This window comes from Pristis pectinata, chromosome 2 (genome assembly GCF_009764475.1).
Source record: "Pristis pectinata isolate sPriPec2 chromosome 2, sPriPec2.1.pri, whole genome shotgun sequence".
NCBI lineage: Eukaryota > Metazoa > Chordata > Chondrichthyes > Rhinopristiformes > Pristidae > Pristis > Pristis pectinata.
The window spans coordinates 36,777,343-36,799,476 of NC_067406.1; positions in this window are offsets into that span (position 1 = coordinate 36,777,343).

The window sequence follows — 22,134 nt, forward strand, 5'->3', positions numbered from 1 at the left end:
ATTGAATTTATAGAATTAAGTATTAGATTGAGTTACAGTCCCAGCCAGGTGTATTTTCGTTTCACTCCATCTGTTGGCCACTTAGTGATGGATGATTGGTTCTCTCTATCTGTAGGCTGCTTATTGGTGGCAGGTTCAGTGCCCTCTATCTAGGTAGCAGGATGCTCACCTCAAGCATGCAAGTTAGTCAATTCTCATCCATTGATATGGGCTATAGCTGGACAAAATGGCAAGTGATATTCTACTTTGCTCCACTTGGGCCTTCTGAAAATGGCCCACAAATTTTAATAATGCTGTGATTTTTGAAAGTTTTATGTACAATTCAAATTAATCTCATCTTTGCACAATAATTTTCCATTATTTCTGACAGGGGTACCTGGATTGAGATTTACAGCATCAATCCTAGTGATTTCTCCTTTTTCTCAGCCTATGATGCCTGTGGAACTGAAATTAATTCAAGGATGTTTGCTACCAATCTGGTAGAGTTTATCTAACCAGAGAATAAGCTATCATAATTATAGAGTTCTGCTGTCACCAAAAGTGTATTTACCCATTGAGTCATCATGACATTTTATGACAGAACAAGGTGGTAAAATATTCCCCTCTGCAACAGCATGTTTGGTTCAAAATGACACTTATTAAAATACTAGTCTTTGATTTGATAGCATTGAGGTTTACCAGAAGCAGAATCTTACAAAATATATATGTATCAAGAGCTCAAATATCCTTGGAAATTATTTTGTCCTATACATTTTATGATGAGTGGCTTCTGAGTCTTGCGGAGAAGGTTAATACCACTATTGGTAACCAGTGACATCTTACTTTCCAATAGGAATGTTTGTGATATTCTACACTTACCCACTATCAAAAATTGAACATGTCAACAAATGTATCACTTCTGCTTTGATTTGATTGGTCATTTTTCAAAGGAATATAATTTCCATTGGATTTTAAAAATATCATACGTCCAGATACTTCCAGCAAACTAGCTGTTTTTATTTGAACTTTTCCAGGAGAATCTGTTTTAGTCAAACATACTGCTTGGGCTTCATAATGGTTGTCATTTGACCAGTATTCAGACTACTGATCCAGAAGTACAAGTTTAAATCCTAGTGGCAGGGAATTTAAATTCAAATCATTAAATAAAATTTGGAGTAAAGAATTTTAGTTTAATTAATGGTGTCATGAAACCACCAGAAAATATTCCTCAAGGAAAGAAATCTCTCACCATGACTTGGATTCTGAGGGAGGTGATTCTGGTACAGGCCAGAAGTAGATCCCAGTAAGGCCAGGATCTAACCTTTGTGGGCAGTTGCTGGTGCCAATGATAGATTTAAGCCAGTTTGGAAGGGGGATAGAATCATAGAATCATAGAACAGTACAGCACAATACAGGCCCTTTGGCCCAAAATGTTGTGCCGACCTTCAAACCTCACCTAAGACTATCTAACCCCTTCCTCCCACATATCCCTCTATTCTAAATTCCTCCATATGCCTATTTAGCAATCTCTTGAATTTGACCAATGTACCCGCCTCCACCACAGCCCCAGGCAGCACATTACATGCCCCAACCACTCTCTGGGTAAAAAACCCTCCGATATCTCCCTTGAACTTCCCACCCATTACTTTAAAGCCATGCCCTCTTGTATTGAGCATTGGTGCCCTGGGAAAGAGGCGCTGGCTGTCCACTCTATCTATTCCTCTTAATATTTTATACACCTCTATCATCTCTCCTCTCCTTCTCTCCAAAGAGTAAAGCCCTAGCTCCCTCAGTCTCTCCTCATAATGCATATTCTCTAAACCAGGCAGCATCCTGGTAAATCTCCTCTGCACCCTTTCCAACGCTTCCACATCCTTCCTATAATGAGGCATCCAGAACTGGACACAGTACTCTAAGTGTGGTCTAACCAAAATTTTGTAGAGCTAAGTAAAGGTTGAAAAGCAGAACTGGAAATGGAAGGCAGCAAATTAGTGAGAAAATTTGGAAGGCTAAACAAACCAACCATCAGCCTAAAAAAGACGAACATTTTGGGTCAAGGTGTTGAGCAACCCCCTGCGATTACCATCAACAACTATGAGCTGGAGGTGGTCCACGAGTTCACATACCTTAGTTCCACCATCACGGACAGTCTCTCCCTAGACTCCGAGATCAACAGACGGATCGGAAGAGCAGCCTCAACATTCGCCAGGTTGGCAAAGCGAGTCTGGGAGAATAGAAAGCTGACAACATGCACCAAGGTTGCAGTCTACAGGGCCTGTGTCCTCAGCACGCTGCTTTATGGCAGTGAGATCTGGAGCCTCTACTCCAGACAGGAGCGGTGTCTTAATGTCTTCCACCTTCGTAGCCTGAGACGCATCCTGGACATCAAGTGGACTGACAGAGTCACCAACAATGAGGTCTTGACCTGCGCTCAGATACCCAGCCTCTTCACCCTGCTTCAACAATGTCTTCCCCGCTGGCTGGGCCACGTACATCGCATGCCACATGGGAGGATCCCAAAAGACCTGCTGTATGAGGAGTTGGCCTCTGGCAAGAGAGCGCAAGGACGGCCCCATCTTCGCTTCAAAGATGTCTGTAAGAGGGATATGAAGTCACTGAACATGAACATCGAGAGGTGGGAAGAAATTGCAAGCGATCGCTCTCGCTGGAGGCTGGAATTACACAGAGGTCTGAAACGAGGAGAAGAGAAGCTGAGGCTAGTTGCTGAAGAAAAGTGCACTTGCCGAGGAAACAGCACCAAAGCAACACAAGAGGACAGCGCCTTCAAGTGCAGTCGCTGCAGCCGAGACTGTTACTCCCGTGTAGGCCTCTACAGTCACAACAGATGCTGCTCTACCACTACCGACTGAAGCAAGACTCTCCATGCGCAGATCCATGGTCTCGCAAGACTAACGGATGCCACCAGGATCTAAATTGATTTTACATAATTGCAGTATGTTTAAATAAGGAAAATAAGTTTAAGGCACAGATACAGATGATACTTCAGCTATTGATGAAACATAATGTAAAATAGGTAAGGGTAGCAGATTTTCTTTCCTGAAAAACATTAAGAAATCTAAAGGATTTTATTGGAACAATCTGGTTGTTTTATAGGCACTATTACTGACATTAATGGTTTTTAGACCACATTTTAAGCTTAAATTTGGGTGATAGGTTATAGAATCAAATGCATCAGATGATATATTGGAATGATCATCAAATGAAGTTACAATTTTTAAACTAAAGAGCAAAAAAGGAGCAATGACACCTCTTTGAGAGTATGATAAACCTTCAAACAATCCCAGGGAGATAGAAAATTAATTCTGTAGTCACATTTTTGGCAGGTGCAAAAACATTGAGGCAGCAACAGTAGGGAATTTCAATTACCCTAATATTAACTGGGTGTGGCGACTCACTGCACCGGTATCGAACCAGCTCCCAACATCGCGAACATCATTGGAGGCCCCGATCCAAGATGGCGTGGGGCCCTCCTTCTTCTCCATCGTTGGGCTAGGAAAGCCCGCGAGCAGGAAGGTCAGGTGACCCACGTGTGACATCAGCGAGGGAACTGTAGTGCGGGAAGCTTTCGGGTATTAAAGGTGCACCGCGCCCCTGTCGTTCATTCGACTTTTGACTTCAAACAATCGATGCTGTGTTTTCATTTCATAGTGCGTAGCTAGCCACTACATTGGTGACCCCGACGGGTCCAAACATTTTTGGACCCACGATGTCTGCACAACAAGACGTACAGGCAGTAGCTCTTAAACTGCCCACCTTCTGGACCCTCCGGCCTCGTGTCTGGTTCGACCAGGCTGAGGCCCAGTTTCAGATTCGCCAGGTCACCAGGGACAACACCAAGTACTACTACGTGGTGAGCGCCCTCGACCAAGACACTGCAGCCCAGGTCGAGGACTTCATCCAGGCGCCCCCCGGAGGAGGAGAAGTACGATAAGTTCAAGACCCTCCTTTTTGAGACTTTTGGCCTTTCCCGACGCGAATGGGCCTCCCGCCTCCTCCACCTCGATGGGTTGGGTGACAGACCCCCCTCTGCGCTCATGAACGAGATGTTGGCCCTTGCAGATGGCCACAAACCCTGCCTGATTTTTTGAGCAGGCCTTTCTGGAGCAGTTATCCGACGACATCCACCTGCTCCTGGTGGATGCCGATTTCAGCGATCCCAGAAGGTGGCTGCCCGGGTGGATGTCCTTTGGTGGACGAAAAAGGAGATCGGGGCAGCTGTCGAGCGTATTGCCGCGCCACGTACCCAGCAGCCCAGCAGGCCAGACCCAGCAACTGACCGCACCTCACCCGCCACCAGGTCTGAGACATCAACCGAACAATAGTGTTTCTACCACCAGCAGTGGGGCGCAGATGCCCACAGGTGCCGGCCACCATGCAGGTTTCCGGGAGATGCCAGAGCCAGCCGCCGCTGATGTCTACGGCGGCTGGCCACCCGGATAGCCTCTTGCATGTGTGGGACAGGTGTTCTGGCCGCCATTTCCTAGTGGATACCAGAACCGAAGTCAGCGTCATGCCTCCCAACAGCCATGAGACTCGCAACTGCACACCAGGACCCGCCCTCAGAGCCGCCAACGGCAGCGCCATCCGGACCTTTGGCACCTGTTTGGTGCACCTCCGGTTTGGCAACTGCAACTTTACTTGGAAATTCACCCTGGCCACTGTTGCGCGACCACTCCTTGGGGCAGACTTCCTTCACAGGCCACCCAAGTCATAGTTTATTTAATTCTGGTTTTCGCGACGGTATCACCGGTTCTGGGTGGGGGGGGGGGGTGTTATGTGGTGACTCACCGTGCCAACATCGCGAACGTCGTCAGAGACCCCAACCCAAGATGTCGCGGGGCCCTCCTTCTTCACCATCGTTGGGCTAGGAAAGCCCGCACGCGGGAAGGTCAGGTGAACTGCGCGTGACGTCAGCGCGGGAACTGTAGCGCAGGAAGCTTTTGGGTATTAAAGGCGCACCGCGCCCCTGTCGTTCATTTGACTTCTGACTTCAATTGACTCCGTGTTTTCATTTCATAGTGCGTAGCTAGCCAGTGCATGGGCTTCAATTAGCATAAAGCATCTGCGGGGCATGGAATTCATAAATTACAATCAGGAGGAATTGTTTTAGCCAGAATGTAGCAAATCCACTGAAGGTGAAGGAGGTGAAGGATGTAGGTGGAGGGCTGGGATAGAGGGTGCTGGGCATTGTGAACTGGAATTCTGGATGTAGTTTTAGGGAATAAAGCTGAGCTGTTGGAAGCACTTTGGTGATAGGTGGTCGTCATTCACTGGATATAGCATAGTTTAGGAAAAGAACACAGATAAAATAGCAGTAAGGATCCTAAATTAGGCTGAAAAGTGATTTAGCAAATTGTACTGGAAGCAGATACTTGAAGGTAAAGCAGTGACAGAGAAATGGAGGGCTCTCAAGAAGGTGATTCAAAAGTTTGTGGGAAAAACATGTTCTCATTAGGGTAAAGAATGGGACTGCCAAAAACTAGAACCCCCAGATGACAGGTGCATAGAGGGTAGCATAAGGAAAATGAGGGATACTTTTGTCAGACACGTAGAACCTAGCGCAACAAAAAAACTAAGGGTTTGATAAGTGTAGGGGTGAAATTAAAAAGGAAAATAGGAGCAGAGAGAGGCTATGAAAACATATTGACATGCAAAATTCAAGGAATCTAAAGGTGTGTTAGAAATACATAAAGATCAAGAGGGTAATAATGATAGAGTAGGGATTGTTAATAAGTAAATGTGAACCTATGTGTGGAGGTAGAGATGTGGGTAAAGTTGTGAGTGAATATTTTTTGTTGCCTCCACAAAGATGGGGGTGATGCCAGTATTGTAGTCAAAGAGCAAAAATGTCAAACATTGGATGGAATAAACAGAATAAGAGGGGAGATAATAAGGAACTTGGCATCTTTAAAGTGAACAAATCACCAGGTCTGGATGAATTAAATGAAAGCAAGGGAAGAAATTGTGCAGTCTCTCACCATCATTTTACTATTCTCTTTGACCATAGGAGAGATGCCGTAGGATTGGAGGTTGCTAGTATTGTATCATTGTTTGAAAAAGTAAAAGAGGAAAATCAGGTAATTAGAGACAAGTCTGTTTAATTTCATGTGATGGGCAAATTGACCATTATTTCGAAAGAAACAGATTAACTAGGGATGGTCAGCATCAATTTATTAAGGGAAGGTCATGTCTGACTAGTTTGATTGAGGAGGTAACAAAGTTAGTCCATGAGGAGACAATGTTTCATATAGTCCACTTGGATTTGGCAAGGTTTTTGGCAATGACCCAAACAGCAGGTTGGTCAAAGAAGTAAGATCACTTGGGATCCAAGGAAGAGTGGAAAATTGGATACAAAATGGGCTCAGTGACAGGAAACAAAGTATAATATTTGAGGATACTTTTGTGACTGGAAAGGTGTTTTCAGAGAGGTTCCATAGGACTCAGTTGTTGCTCACTTACTTTTTGTAGTATATTAGTGCTTTACATGTGAGTATCATAGGCAAGATAAATACGTTTGCAGATGATACAAAAAGTGGTGGTTAACAATGAGAAGAGAAACTTTAGACTGCAGGAAGATACAGATGCTCTGATTATTTAGCTAGTAATGTGGAGAAACAGAATTTAAACAGAAGTTTATGTATTTGGGGAGGTCCAACTAGCCAAAGTTATGCAATTAATGGGAGGATACTGATAGAATTGGGGGAACGGAGGTACCTTGGAATACATGTTCACATAAGGGTGGCAGAACAACTGAATAAGATGGTTAAAAAGGCATATGAAAAATAAAAAAAAGTGCAGATACGAGAAATCTGAAATAAAAACAAAGGTCCTTAGTCTGAAACATTGACTTTGCTTTTCTCTCCACAGCTGCTGCTGACCAACTGAATATATCCAGTATTTTCTGTTTTCTTTTATTAACAAAAGCATATGGGCTGCTTTTCTTAATTATATGAAGCAGAGATAATAAGAGTGAGGTTATACTGGAAATTCATACAACACTAATTAGACCACAGCTTGTGAAATATGCACAGCTTTGATCGCTACATTACAGGAATGATGTGATTACACTGGAAAGGAGACTTATGAGGATGTTGCCAGGAATGGAAAAGTTTAGCTGTGAGGATGGATTGGATTGGTTTAGGATTGTTTTCTTTGGAAAAAAGGAGGTTGAGGAGATTCTTAACTAAGACATATAAAACAATAAATTCAATATATATTTAGAGGAAAGACTGACATTCCATCTCAGCGATGTCAAAAATCCAATGGTCTTAGATTTAAAATAATTGTTAGTATGATTAGAGAGGAACAGAGGAAGTTTTCACCCAGAGTGGCGATTGGAATCAGGAACTTGTTTCCTGAAAGTGTGGTGGAGGCAGAAACCTCATCACATTCATAAAGTACATAGATGCATACTTGAAGAAACATGACCTAAAGGGCTACAGTCTTAATGCTAAAAGGAGGAATTAGACAAGATGGGTCTCTTTCCATTGGTAATAGTTAGAGTCATAGATTTATACAGCACAAAAGCAGGTCCTTCCGTACATCTGGTCCATCCAAGTAAGATGCCCCATCCAGGCTAGTCCCATATGCTGGCGTTTGGCCCATAACCTTTCTAAACCTTACAATCCATGAATCTGTCCAACTATCTTTTAAAAGTTGTTATTGTACCTGCCTCAACTACTTCCTCTGGCAGCTAATTCCATATAGGTACCACCCTTTGTGTGAAAACAATGTTGCCCCTCAAGTTCCTATTATCCCTATCCCATCTCACCTCAAGCCTATTCTCTCTGGTTCTTGATTCAATAACACCACTGTTGTTGGTAAAATCTCAGATGGCGACAAAGAGGCGTAAAGGAGTGAGATAGATCAGCTGGTTGAGTGGTGTTGCAGCAACAACCTCGTACTCAACATCAGCAAGGCCAAGGAGTTGAGTGTGGACTTCAAGAAGGGGAATTTGGGAGAACACACACTAGTCCTCATTGAGGAGTCAGCAGTGGAAAGGGTGAGCAACTTTAAGTTCCTGGGTGTCACCATCTCGGAGGATCTATCTTGGGACCAACACATTGATGCAATCACGAAGAAGACACACCAGCAGCTCTACTTCATTAGGAGTTTGAGAAGATTTGCTATGTCACCAAAGTCTCTTACAAATTTCTATAGATGTATGGTGGAGAGCATTCTGACTCGTTGCATCACAGGTTGGTATGGAAGCTCCAACGCAAGAGGCTGCAGAAGGTTATAGATTCAGCCAGCACCATCACAGGCACAACACTCCTCACCATTAAGGACCTCTTCAAGAGGTGGTGCCTCAAGAAGGCAGCATCCATCACTAAGGACCCTCGCCATCCGGGACATCTTATTTTCTCATTACTACTATCAGGAAGGAGGTACAGGAGCCTGAAGACCCACACTCAATGATTTAGGAACAGCTTCTTCTCCTTCGTCATCAGATTTCTGAATGGTCCATGAACCCATGAACACAACCTCATTATTCCTTTTTTTCACTATTTATTTATTTTGTAATTTATAGTAATTTTATGTCTTTACATTGTACTGCTGCCGCAAAGCAACAAATTTCACGACATATAAGACAGTGATAATAAACCTGATTCTGATTCCGATTCAGATTCCCCAACCCTGGGAAAAAGACTGAGTGCATTCACCTTATCTATGCCCCTCATGATTTTATACACCACTATAAGATAACCTCTCAGTCTATGGGCCAAATGGCCTCCATAAATTTCATAATTTTTCTGTGATTCTGTGCTATTTGATTCATGACCCATGAACATGATTGACACTTATTGCCCTCTGAAATGGCCTAGTAAGCCACTCAGTACAAGAGAACAATAAATGCCAGTGCTTTCCACATCCTATGAGTTAATGAATAAAGAAAAATAGAGCTGATGAAATGGAATCCAGCCAATGTATTTCTCATGGCATTGTATCAGCTACGTGTGTGTGTGTGTGTGTGTGTGTGTGAGAGAGAGAGAGAGAGCGAGAGAGAGAGAGAGAGAGAGAGAGAGAGAGAGAGAGAGAGAGGGAGGGAGAGAGAGAGATTACCTCCCTTCTGGTAGGCTTGAATTGCAACCCAGATACTGAAGCTAAAAGGATTGTCCTAAAATTCACTGCATCATCCAAAAAGGCTGTCATCCCCTGTATAAAGTATGGATACATAATATCTAAATACTGACAGATACTCAAGCAAAGTTACCTCCAGATATTTCACCTGACATATTCACCTCTGCTGCCTATTACCATTTAAAAATGTAATTTATAATATGGCCACTTTGGAGCAGAGAAAAAAATGTTTGGTATAATTCAACCACATACCACCTAAGGCATTGTGGCAATGAAATGCCAGAAAATTGAAACAGTAAATACTTTTAACAAAGGTTATACCTGGCAGGACTTTAATAGCTTATTTAAAGCCAGCACAAGTTTATTAATAGCAAGACTCATGGTTTAATATTGGCTGGAAAATGCCTTGAAGCACACATTGGCTGACAGCCTATCAGCAGTTTGTTATTGCCATTGGATGACCATGATGGATGACTTGGTTATTTTTCACTCCAGATATCGTATGTCTGCATCTCAGCCTAAAAATTCCTTATTGCTTTGAACCTCCATCTTTCTCAGAAAGCTGGAATATGGAATAGTTTATTGTACAGCTATGACTTTTATAACTTGGTAAATCTCATATCAAATGAAATGCTATTGCATTTCTTTGTATTTAATCAGCAATAAATTGTAGGATTAAAATTGCTGCAGTCCATCGATGGTATGTCCTTTGCTGCTGAGGTCTGATAATGTGTTTCTTAATAAAGTCCAGAGAGAAAAAAATAATTTGCCAAAAACTGTTCAGATATTTGACAAATGTTATTTAAACATGTAATCAATCATTTTTGCCTTATATTTGGAAACTAATCAACTCAATACTTGAGATATTAAAGTTACTTTAATGAAAATAGAAGATTTTTCTCAATCTAAAGATAATGTTTAACTAATACTGTGAAACCAGTGTTTCAAATATAGCACTTGATGTCGTCTTTGAAACACAAAAATTATGATTGTTTTTCTTATTTTGCTTGGATCAAAATATTTACTGGGCACAAGCTGACAAAAATGGGAAGGGGAGGAGGAATGAGAGAACAGTCTTGCCAAATGCCTATCTCTTGCAGAGTATTTAAGGAGCATATCTTATGTGCACCTCCTAGAGAATAAAAGAGCTCAGAACCTCCAGGTGGTGATCTCCAAAATCTGCCAGAGGCAGAGTTCCACCCATAGAGCTGACACTGGACCACTCTGCCTGTGGCAGTGAAGCTCACAGTGGCCCTATGAATTTTGCTTTTGGCTTCTTCCAGGTTGGAGCTGGAGAGCTGAGCAAATTTCCCCAGTGTGCTGCCGATCACTACCACAGGGAAGTTCTGGATGTAGTCTACTCAAGACGCAATCATTTTACTTCCTTTTTCTGAGATAGAGAGCAACCCTTGTGCAAGAGTTTACAAACAATATGATCCTCCCCATGGTACACTGAATAATGTTGCATCCACATTGATCAACATGCTACAACATAACACAAATCCCTGTTACAATGGATTTTACTCACTACATGTGCCAACTGCATGCAACCATAACAAAAAGGTCCTTATGGTGAATGCAGTAAACCTGGAACCTTCATACTATTTATTCACCTCGTGGAAGTCAGCTGTGTCTAGTACATTATAGCAATCACATCACACCAATGGTAGCTTTTAAGAGACAATTAATCTTTACACCTGGATTCTCACGGTAGTTGAACTCCATGAACAGAAGCAGAATGTTTGTATGATGACAGCCTTGCAGCCCTGAAATATTATGAAAATCACTATTGGATTGTGGTCTACGCAACATTTCTGATGTGTAGACCACACTAGAAGTGCATCCCAGCATCATACAATGAGTTTATCTCATTTCATGATGGATTGCTGCATCTTCCAAAACTTAGTCATCGTGCAGAAACAGCTCTTACCAATGGCTGCATGCAGGAGAAGGAGACATGGAGTTATAAGAGAAAGAATCTGAGAAGGAATACTAAGAGGAGGACTGAGATGACTGTGTGAGTTTTGGTTTATTGACTAGTCTCTGAGGATGTGGTCAGAGAAATGAATGTTTGGTAGGAGTCTTGTGTGATGGAGATTGATCTCAAGTAAATGACAGGTTATATTGTAAAGAGCAATGTGTGAGCTTAGAGGAGTGGTTGTTACAAGAAGGAGAGCTAGAAATCCGTTCACATAACAAAAAAACGTGAGGTTGTTGGAAATCATATTGACCCAGAGGAGGACAGTTTTGTGCATATTTCTGAGATCTTTCATGCTCATCAGGAAATTCACCTCTTTGGTGTTCAGTGGGATTTTTGTTCTTTATGCAATTTATTTCTGCTGCAAAGCTCCTCACAGTTAGGCAACGTGCAAAGTTTGTCTACAAAGAGATTTTCAACCTTATGGTCCCAGCAAAACCAATCATCATTCTCTGAAAATGTGCTATATAAAGGGCTAACACTCAAACTATATGTGTTGTCCTCACAGAGATTCCTGCTGTTGATCTCTGCAGACTATATCAGTTTGTTGTTCATTGCTGCATTAATGAGGGCACCCAGTCTCCAAATAGAGAATTAATTTATGTTTTCCTTCAGCTTGTAGTAGCAGTTAATCATGCATCACAAGCCTAACACATCTTCCAGGGCTATCAAATTCAATTCCATATGGTTTGCATTGCCTTCTCTTGCTGAATCCTACCTTTGTTAAAATCACAATATCACACTGTTTTACTGGGGGTGGGGGTGGTGCAGTGGTGCAGCTAATAGGGCTGTTGCCTCACAGTTCCAGTGACCCAGAGATCCTGACCTCTAGTGGTCTCTATCTGAAGTTTGCATGTTCTCTCAGTGACTGCATGTTTCCCATAGGTGGGCCACTTTCTGTCCACATCCCAAAAATGTGCAGAATAGTAGGTTAATTGTCCTGTGTAAAATTCCCTTAGTGTGAAGGTGAGTGGCGGAATCTGGATGGGGAGGGGAAGTTGATGGCAAAATGTGGAAGATAGGTTTCAGGAAAAATTAGTGGGGAATTGGATTGCTCTGTGATCTAGTATAGACTCAAAATGGCCTCAAAATAGCTTTCTTCTATGTCATAAGGAAGTATGGTAGACATATGATAATTAATATAGTACAAAAAATGTAATAGTTATTCTCCCCAACATCTTGCATCTTAACATTTTTATATTCCACAAAAATTTGGTGCAAAATGTTCTGGTTATGCTGCAGAGCTATCATCATCAAAAATGGATTAGCTTTACATTAGCTCAAATTCTCCAATGTCCTGAGATTGCAAGTTACTCAAACTGACCTTAATATTCAGTGTAAACTATATCCAAGAGGCAGTTCTACTCTTTTCCACATCTGTACTGCATTTAACAGAGGGGAGGACATGCATCCTTCTGGATAAGTGTGTCAATCGGGGCATCCAACTAAGGTTGAGCTACCTTGGAGGCCTGCTTGAGCCTCACACATGGGGATCAGGACAGGGTCATGGGGCAGGACATAATAATAGATGGAAGTCACAGCTCTGACTGAACAATGCTTCTATGATAAACCAAAAAGTACCTGTCATATTATGTTATTAGCTTGAGGTTGTGGGGCTCACCAAGCAACGTGTAATCATGTAGGCCATGTTCTCAAATACTATCAATGGTAGAAAAGTATCTTGAAGGTAGCTGGAATGGAAAAAAAGTAAGTATTCACCAATGTCCATTGGGCAATTGAACCTTATAAAGGTTAGTAGAGACAAATTAATGAAAGCTGAAAGAAATAGCTCTTAACAATGTGCAGTGTGTGAGGTCACAATGTCAGATGTGACAGAAAGATGACTGCAACCCTGCACAAAACAGAAAATGCTGTAAATACTCAGCAGATCAGGAAACATATCTGAAAAGAGAAACAGAGTTAACATTCTAAGTCAATGACCTTCATCAGAGCTGCAGTGTTTCTGGGATTTTCTAGTTTTATTTTAGATTTCCAGAATCTGCAGTTTTTTTATTTTTGATCCTTACAATGCTGTGTCACTTTTTCTGAGCCTTTCCTGCCACAATGACTCTTCTAGTGGAAAAAATATGCCATCATCCTTGGGCACCCCAATTCCTGTTATTTCAAGCCAGCTAAGGAAGAAGGGGATGTGCCAATGTTGGCCTAGTAGACCATTTTGAATATAGAAACATCAGATTAAGATACTGTATCTGGTGCGTGTAGGTTTGTCACATGTCAGGGAGTGAAGGGAATGATAATAAGGAGTGTATCAGGTTCAAAATATGTCAGGAGCCAAAGAAGGTGTTGGAAGAAAATATACTTTCCTGTAGGTGAAGATTTATGAAGCAGGAGAGGAAAGGATTGTGCGTACTAAGCCGACATGTAGTGTAGGGTTAAGCAAAGACTAATGAATGAAGTCATACCTTGTTACCTTCTCTCAGATCATTGAGCTTTTTCTGCATTTTAGCTGGGTCCTTGGTGCAATGTTCCTTGTATTTACTTGCTCTGCTTCCTTTGCCAACTGTTCTTACAAATATTGTTAGATATTTTCTTGCCATTGAGTGGAAAGATGAAGTTGTTTCTCCTGCCAACCACCTCAACCAACTCAAAAAATCCTCCCAACATTTCTGTTCCTTTATCATTTTAATGGAATTCATAAACTAAACAATTGCAGCCCCTGTGCTCTTGATCTATAAGTGGTGACGGTTGTCCAGATCTAATGCCCAGGTCTCTCATCGCCTAATGACAAGTGTGAGGAATCCTAAGAATTCACAGATCATTTTTACAGGCGCACAATTGGAGCACACTGATTTCACTTCTGTTTTCAGGCAATCATCAGTTTAGCTCACCTATCTTTAAAAATCGATTCAAAAGCACCAGCTAAAAGTGACTGGAAGATCAATTTGTGCTTGTTGAAATCATGAATGATGAAATTATACTGAATTCCATGCAGTGCAGTCCAATGGAAAAGTGATAATTTTATCTCAAGTCAGACCTTATAGTAGTAAATTTAATGAAGGTGAAGATATTGAGGTATCACTACAGCAACACAGACAGAGATGTAGCAAGAGCTCATCACTATTACTTCATCTAAAATGAAGCATGTCATATATTGCAGACCAGAGGAAAAAACAAACAAACTAAATTGATTAAGCTTGTTAGAAATCTGGTGCCCATTTTAATCGCTTTCAAAACCAACTAACAAATAGTGGCAAGCTGAATGCTGCTGAAAGGTAATATAGATACTGAAGGTAAACAATCTAATTTCCGGGAGTGCTCTGCATGCTTTTCACCAATGAATTTTCTTTTGATTTTTGCAGGTATTATTTAGACATTGATAGGAACATATTTTTATAGCTGATTATGAAGTTAGTTCTGTGACCCAATATTAACTTCAGAACTGTAAAAAGAACATCATCTAATAACAGCTTAGTGTTCCTATAGAAAATGCAATCGATGCAGATTCTGACAGTAATTATATTACTGCCGGTTTCAGTTATACATTTCAGAGCAAATTCGAATGCCTGGTCACAAAATGAATGTTCTCCAGCCTCTCGTGAGGAGAAGCATTGAATTAAGCCCAATACAGTCTGATCAGATGTATTCTTTCTCGCCTTTTTAGGGGCACATTCATGCTTGTGGAGAGACAGATGGGTGCACTGATAGCAGGGCTAAATAAATCATCCTGCTGCTGAAGAATATATTGTTAAAGTCAATAGTGACAAGTGATCCAAGAACTGATGCATTCATCCTCAATATATAGTGCAAATTACAGTTGATAGGCAGAAGAAGAATCTAGGGCCTCATTTCATCTCAAAGTTAATTCCGTTTGCCTGAACAGCAAATCAAACTTCTGCAGATAGCAGTTATACACAAATACAACATTAATAATGGGAAAACAACTAGATCCCCTCACCCTCTGCCAAATCCACCTTTATTTTTGGTAAACAATCATCTCAAGGTCTATAGTGGCGGCAAACACTAAGATTGAAAATCTAAGTGGACAGTAGGTGCAAAAGAAAAGAAAGATAAGCAGACCCCAGGCATGAAATTTAAAAGATCAGTGCTGTTGGAAAGAACATTTCTTTCATTATTTCAGAACAAAATGTCAAAAGGAGAAACAAAAGACTGCAAATGCTGGCATCTGGAGCAACAAACAATTCGTTGCAGGAACTCATTGGGTCAAGCAGCGTCGGCTGGGGGACAGGAATTGTTGATGTTTTGGGTTGGAATCCTGTATCAGAATTCAAAATGTCAAAAGAATTGGGTCAACAGCCTTCATCTCAATCAGTCCAGATGTAGGGTCTCGACCCAAAATGTCTGCCGTCCATTTCCCTCCGTGGATGTTCCCCGACCTGCTGAGTTCCTCCAGCGCTTTGTGTTGTTCCAAATTCTGACATTTGCAGTCTCTTGTGTCTCAATTATGTCAAAAGAATTGTCTCTTTTGCACTCTAATTCTCAATTTTACCTTTATTTTATAGAAATCAGAACTGATTATAAAATAAAGCTTGCAGGGACACTTGTACAGTCAGATATATGGGGATCACAGATCCAGGACTTATAATGAGTTGGTGCCTTGCTCCTTTGTGTTAGTTCCAGTGTTTCTCTGTGGCTCTCAGAACATAGTTTGAATAAAGGCTTAAGAAGCAGTCCAGTAACTTCCCATCCTTAGTGATTCTGAGAGATCTTTGTTTATTATGTAGATTCACCACATTGCCAGTAAGCAAAGGAAATGACAAATATGATCTTCAGAAAGAAAACGTAAAAAAGTTGCACCTATTCAAGATCACTGAGGTCTCAGATCCAAGGTACCAGTTGGGTAGAAATGTCTCATATGAACCTGCTTAACATTTGCCTTTCTTAAAGCAGTAACACATGCCAGACCATTGGGCTTTCCTGAAGAGCATCATGATACTGGAACATCGAGACAACATCGGTCTGTGCATGGACAAGCTTTAGCAATTCAGCCAGAAACAATGCTCTGCCAGGAACCAGCTGCTAAAAGACAAGACCAGCATTAGTAAAGCATGAGCAACCACCATTTCCTGCTAACACTTGCCCACAAGCTGTACGCAAGAAGAGCATGTGTAACCATTTACTGAACCATTGTATTAATAAATATTAGATTGGATTTTCTTTGATTTGCTCTTACTTGTAGTTAAAATTATATATGTTGTTCATGGAAACTAAGGATATTTAGGAAAAATACAAATTAAAGTACAACAACTCATCTCTACATTGCTGTCTACCCTTTGTAACTATGTTCTGACAGGGCTAGACAGACTGAATTCAGGGAGGATGCTTACCCCTGTTGTGGTTTGGGGGGTGGGGGGAGGTGGGAGAGGAGGAGGGGCTGGAATGAGAGGGCAGATTCTTAGAATCCAGAATAAGATATTTAGGACTGAGTTGCAAAGAAATTTCTCCCCTTACACAATGGTGAACCTGTAGAATTTTTTGCCAAAGAAGGTTTGGAGGACAAATCTTTTAATATATGTAAGAAAGGAGCTGGTTAGATTTTGAGACACAAAAAGCATCAAGGGAATTGGGAAGAGAGTGGAACATGGTGTTGAGACAGAAGGTCGCCCATGGTTGTATTGGTGGAGCAGGCTCAAGGGGCTTACTCCTGCTCCTAACTTGCATATTCCCATGTAACTTTTCACCTTTTCTTATCAAGTATCCATCTACTTCTAATTTTCTCTGCTTCTGTCTTAACAAAATATTCAATCACACTGCTTCCACTGCCCTTTGAGCAAGAGAGTTCCAAAGGCAACTGACATACTCATCAAATATTCATAATTATTGCCATGAGGCTTATAAATGTGTTCTTGTTTTTGAAGGCAGGACAAAAAAAAAAGTTAAGGAAGACTGTAGTGTTCACTAATGCGATTTGCTCTTTTGCTCCTTGTTGCAATTGCCGAGGAGACATCTGAGTGCAGGTAATTATGATATTCTGTTCAACATAGATCTTCCTTCAAAGTGCTTCACAAGCAATTTCCACATCCAAGCCTTTTTTTGTTTGCTAGCTTTGGACAGTGGACATAAGGTCACAACAATGTGTATCTCATGATCTAATCCACACTATAGAGAATCCCAAATGATCAATGCAGCTCAAAAACCCATCTAATGCCCCAATGCCCTCTCATAACTGCTCTTGCACAAAACATTTGTTAGGTTTCTGCTGTTGCATGAGCCACTCTTTACATGTTCATTATCACTGGGAAAAGGATTGGGGTGGGAGAGTGTTGTGCTGTGCATGGTTCAGAGGAAAGCTCCCCGATCTAAAATTTCCATTATTCTTATACTATTTCTTATCTATTTTTCCCCCATTATCTCTACCCTACATGCACCTTTTGCAGTGTCAAGTTTCAGCGCTTATGTACTACATGAGCTGTCAAGCCTGAGCACCTCGTGCTACGTGAGCTGTGTGCAGCTCTGTCTTTACCTCATATGTACAATGGCAAGCTTCCATCTTGGAGTTTATGGGATTGTTGTTAGGCTGGTAATGAAGCTTGAGTTTACTATAGTTCACTTTAGCCTGCAGTGAGTGGTTCGGGTCAGTTTGAACCGGTTCCAGACTTTCTCTGCAGTGTCCCCCTTTATCTCTTGCTACAAGAGCATCCCCTTGTTCTCTACTAAAACTTGGTTAGATCGTGGCTATCATCCTCTTAGCCAAGGAGAAAACACAGCTGACCAATGACTATGGCTGCAGGTCATTTTTATACAAAGTGATAGATATGTCGCATGTCTTTTTGCTAAAGTGTGCAATTCTGCACATATTCTCATAACTGAGCCCCTGTGTTGCCCATATATTCTGAATGATGCAGTGGGAGTGACCAGGGAATGGAGGAGGACGGTGAGAGTGGTAGCAACATCTGGTGGTGTTTGTTCCCTTTAATTGCTGCACAAAGCTCTCATTTATCTCTCCCCTGCTCCTCTTGCTTCCTGATAACAGCAGACAAGGGTAAGACACTGGGGAATGCCAATCACACTTTTGAGAAGTCCAGAGTGTGGGTGGCGGGCAATGTGGAAGGTGAGTGCTCCAGTGTTAACACATGGCCAGCAGCAAATCTGGCAACTATTTTTGTCACTAAAAATCTACAAGCTCTTAATGCTTAAACACTCGTCATTTCTGGTTATATCACTGGACCTTGGGAAGAACCAGGAGAGAAACCCAAGTCTGATCTATCATGGATGTGTGTTCAACCACAACCATGCATTTGTGGATCCCAAGTGATTCCAAAGTCCCAGCCACAGCAGCTGAAAACTCTGTCCCTTTTTTGTTATCATTATCTGTATTGCACTTCAATTAGAACTACAGTGCCTTATGGGTAAACTGGTATTTGTTGCTGCTGGCATTATGCCTTTTTACTACTGTATGTAAGCACTCACAGCTGGATGAACAAATCTTTTGACATTTATACCACTTCAATGGCTTGTTGGTTGCTTGAAAAGTGTTAAAACATAATTATTGTGGGCATGCAGTAATTGATTAAAATGTTCATCACTGCTAAAAAAAAGCAAAAAATTGTAACATGCGGGAAGTGCATTTTCTTGCAATTCTTCTGAAATGTCATTTCTTTTAATTCAAAATATTTTCCACGGATGTATATAAAAAGCAATAATACATATCATGCCAATTCTGGAATCCAACTTTACAAAGGAAAACAAAAGCAAATAAGAACATAAAAAGTAAGATCAGGAGCTGACCATACATCCCCTCGAGCTTGCTCCACCATTCAATAAGACTATGGCTGATCTTGATCTCTACTTCACTTTCCTGCCTGTTTCCCATAACCCTTGACTCCAAGAATCTATCTAAGTCAGCCTTGGATATTTCAATGATTCATGCTCGACAATTCTCTTGTGTATGGAGCTCCAAAGATTCACGACCATCCGAGAGAAGAAATTCATCCTCATCTCTGTCTTAAATGGGCAACCTCTTATTCTGAAACTATCTCCCTTAGTTCTAGATTTCTCTGAAACATTGTGACAGTATCTGTCTTTTCAAACCTTCTCAGAATCACGTACATTTTAATCAGATCAAAAGAGCAGAATGAACACGTAAATGAAGCTGGAAACATGGTTATTATTTAAAATAAAAAGAGAAAATGCTGAAAACACTCAGCAGGTAAGGCAGCAACTGTATAAATAAAAATAGAGTTAACATTTCGAACTGAAGACCCTTCAGCAAATATTGTGTGTTTCTTTTTCACTATTATTTGAGTGGTTTGCATGTGTACTAGTTAAAAAGCAGTTTGATATTTTGTGAGAATTATTCATAAACATAACCATTTGGAATTGTTTGCTACATAGGTAAAAACCCATAGGTGTTAAAGTTTAAGATTTTATCTTCTTCACAGATATCCATGACATAAGTTTGTTCTATTTGTAGGTGTTTCTCAGTCACAGAAGTTTGATAGGACTATTAAGCGCATACTTCCAAAATGCCATTTTGTGTTATCATCCTGCAGAGCCTTAACATCTTCTTGCTCACAGCTGTCAATTCATCCCTATCATTTCCAGTGTGCCCAATTTGATATTAGTATATGTGTGTATTACCACTGCCCATCAAATTTTTAAATAACTTCTCTTTTTTAAAGGCCTGAGAGGAGGAATACATTGTTGGCCTTTGGCTAAAAGCAATAAATGCATGTGAGAATATCACCTGATGATCATACCCAGCTTTCACACATTTGGATCTATTCGGCTCATTGGAACTGAATGTGAGTGAGCATATCTGGGAGCTGATACTCTCACCTTGAGTCTAACCCTAACATTGATACTATCAACCAAAGAAGAATTTCCATCTTAATACCTTCTAAAGAAGCCAGGCTCTGTGTTAATTTGTCCTTGGTTTATTACACTAAGAGAACAATACATTTTGGAAAATGAGTACAAAGTGTTTAACATATTTAACATAAGTGACTAAGAATGAATTTCTACCACTGAGATGGTGGGTGAACCTTTATCAGCAAATGACTTAGGATTCAGTTTTTATTTCAGATTTTCATCATTTACAGTATGTTGTTGTTGCTTTATTGGCAAGGGTTACTGTCTTATGAGCATGTGTAGGGACCTGCTGACTAATTTTTACGTTCTCAGACAAAGCTGATCTCATTTTAGGCATTTTTCTTAAACCACAGACAGAAACAAATCATATCTGGCACTTTCCTGATCTCTATGACTAATACTACCTCTGAAAAATCTTCCAAATTCACTGGAAGGTAAAATTAACCAGTGTCAGCATCCTCTTTCAGGCCAACATTTCCAACACTGAGGCCCTAGTTATACTCATTTGGCTATGTTGGGCTGGCCATGACACTCAATAGAGGGTTCCTGAAACCACTCTGAGCTCTGTCAAGGGGAAAGAGGAGCTGTCTAAAAAGAAGAGAAGATAATTCCAACCACATTGATCAATGTGTTTAACAGCTAAACTTTACTGGAGGGAGCTATAGGATGTGCCTCTGAATCAGAGATGTTTTCTGGAAGTTCAGCATTATTTATTTTGTGAATATCTACATGCAATATAATTATAGTAACAGTTATTCTTCTGCTCAGTTTGTAAAATAAATTCTTCTGTGCCCTAGGTGCAGATATTATCAGTCTGGCCAAGCGATTGATTAAGGTGTGATCGTTACCATATGAGGATAGGTAATAGATACATGAAGACACATCTATATTGTGCTGCAAGGCATTATTATGTTGCTGGGATGAGATTACATTGTAAATCCAAAAATGCTTCAGTGCCTGGGAAGAAAGCATGAAGAAAGAACTTACATTTGTATTGCATCTTTTCCCAAGTACTTCCATTTATCTTTTTCATATTTTTACACTTACTTTATCCATCTTCACTACAGGTTTGGTTTTCACTGCATTTGAAGACAACTATTAACAACCCTATAAATAAGACTTTCCCTTCATCTTTTTGGTGACAGTATTTGACTTTTTGGGTCACTAGTTATTGAAAAACTTTGTTTGTGCCAACTTCATCCAAACCTTTCATAATGCTGAACATCTACTTAACTTGTTATTAAGTTTCTCTTCATAAATAAAGGTATTGTTGGTATCATCATTATAAATCTTTTTTCCAATTCTCCATGGCATTGGCTTCCTTCCCAAAGTAGATTGTTCATAACTGGAGTTGATACTGATTTTCCATCCACTCTGTTGCAGTCCCTTTTCACACTTCAATTTTATCAACAAGCAGCAACTTTTCTAAAGTGTTTTGAAAATCCTTGATATAACATTTCCTGCATTGACTTATCAATAACATAATAATTTCCTCACAGAAGTATATTAAAGTCATTGAAACTACAAATATCTTTGGCTTTTAGACAGGTTAATCTAATGAGTGTTGCTGTCGGGTGTTTGTTTCGGAGTTTCTCTCTTTCCTGCTTAAAAAAAAGAGCTAAAATAGTCAGAGAGACAAACACAGCAAAAATGGGAACTGGTAGAACAGAAAAGGGGGAAAAAAACACAAAAATATCGTTGATGGACCGTGGAAGAGACAAAAGATGAAGTTCTCCCCTTCCTTCCAATTCCTGACTTGGTTTTTCTTTTCATTATCTTTGCCCAGATTTAGATTCAGAAGAGGGTAACTCAGGAAAGGTACAATCAATATTAGATTGAAAAACAGCAATGTAATTCTTTTAATTAAGAAGGAAAAAGAAAACAGAAAGCAGGAAACTATAGATGAATTAGTTTAAAATCCGTCATAAGAAAATGTTAGAAGTGATTATCAGTGATATATGAAGACACTTCAAACTATTTAGTCAACAAAGTTTTTGAAAGGGACATCATGTTTGATCAATTCATTGAAGTTCTCTGTTGAAATAACATGATGCAGATAGAAGGGAACAAGTTAATATACCTCACTAGGTTTCCAGAAGTTATTTGATAATGTGCCACATCAGAAGTTATTGTGGAATATAAAGATCATGGAAAAAGATGTAACATTTTGTTGTGGATAGAGGATTGACCAACTAATTAGAAAATAGAGACTTGGGCCTTGTTTGTAGTTGATAAATTGCCATGAGTGTTGTGCCACAGAGATTGGTGATCTGACCTCAACATTT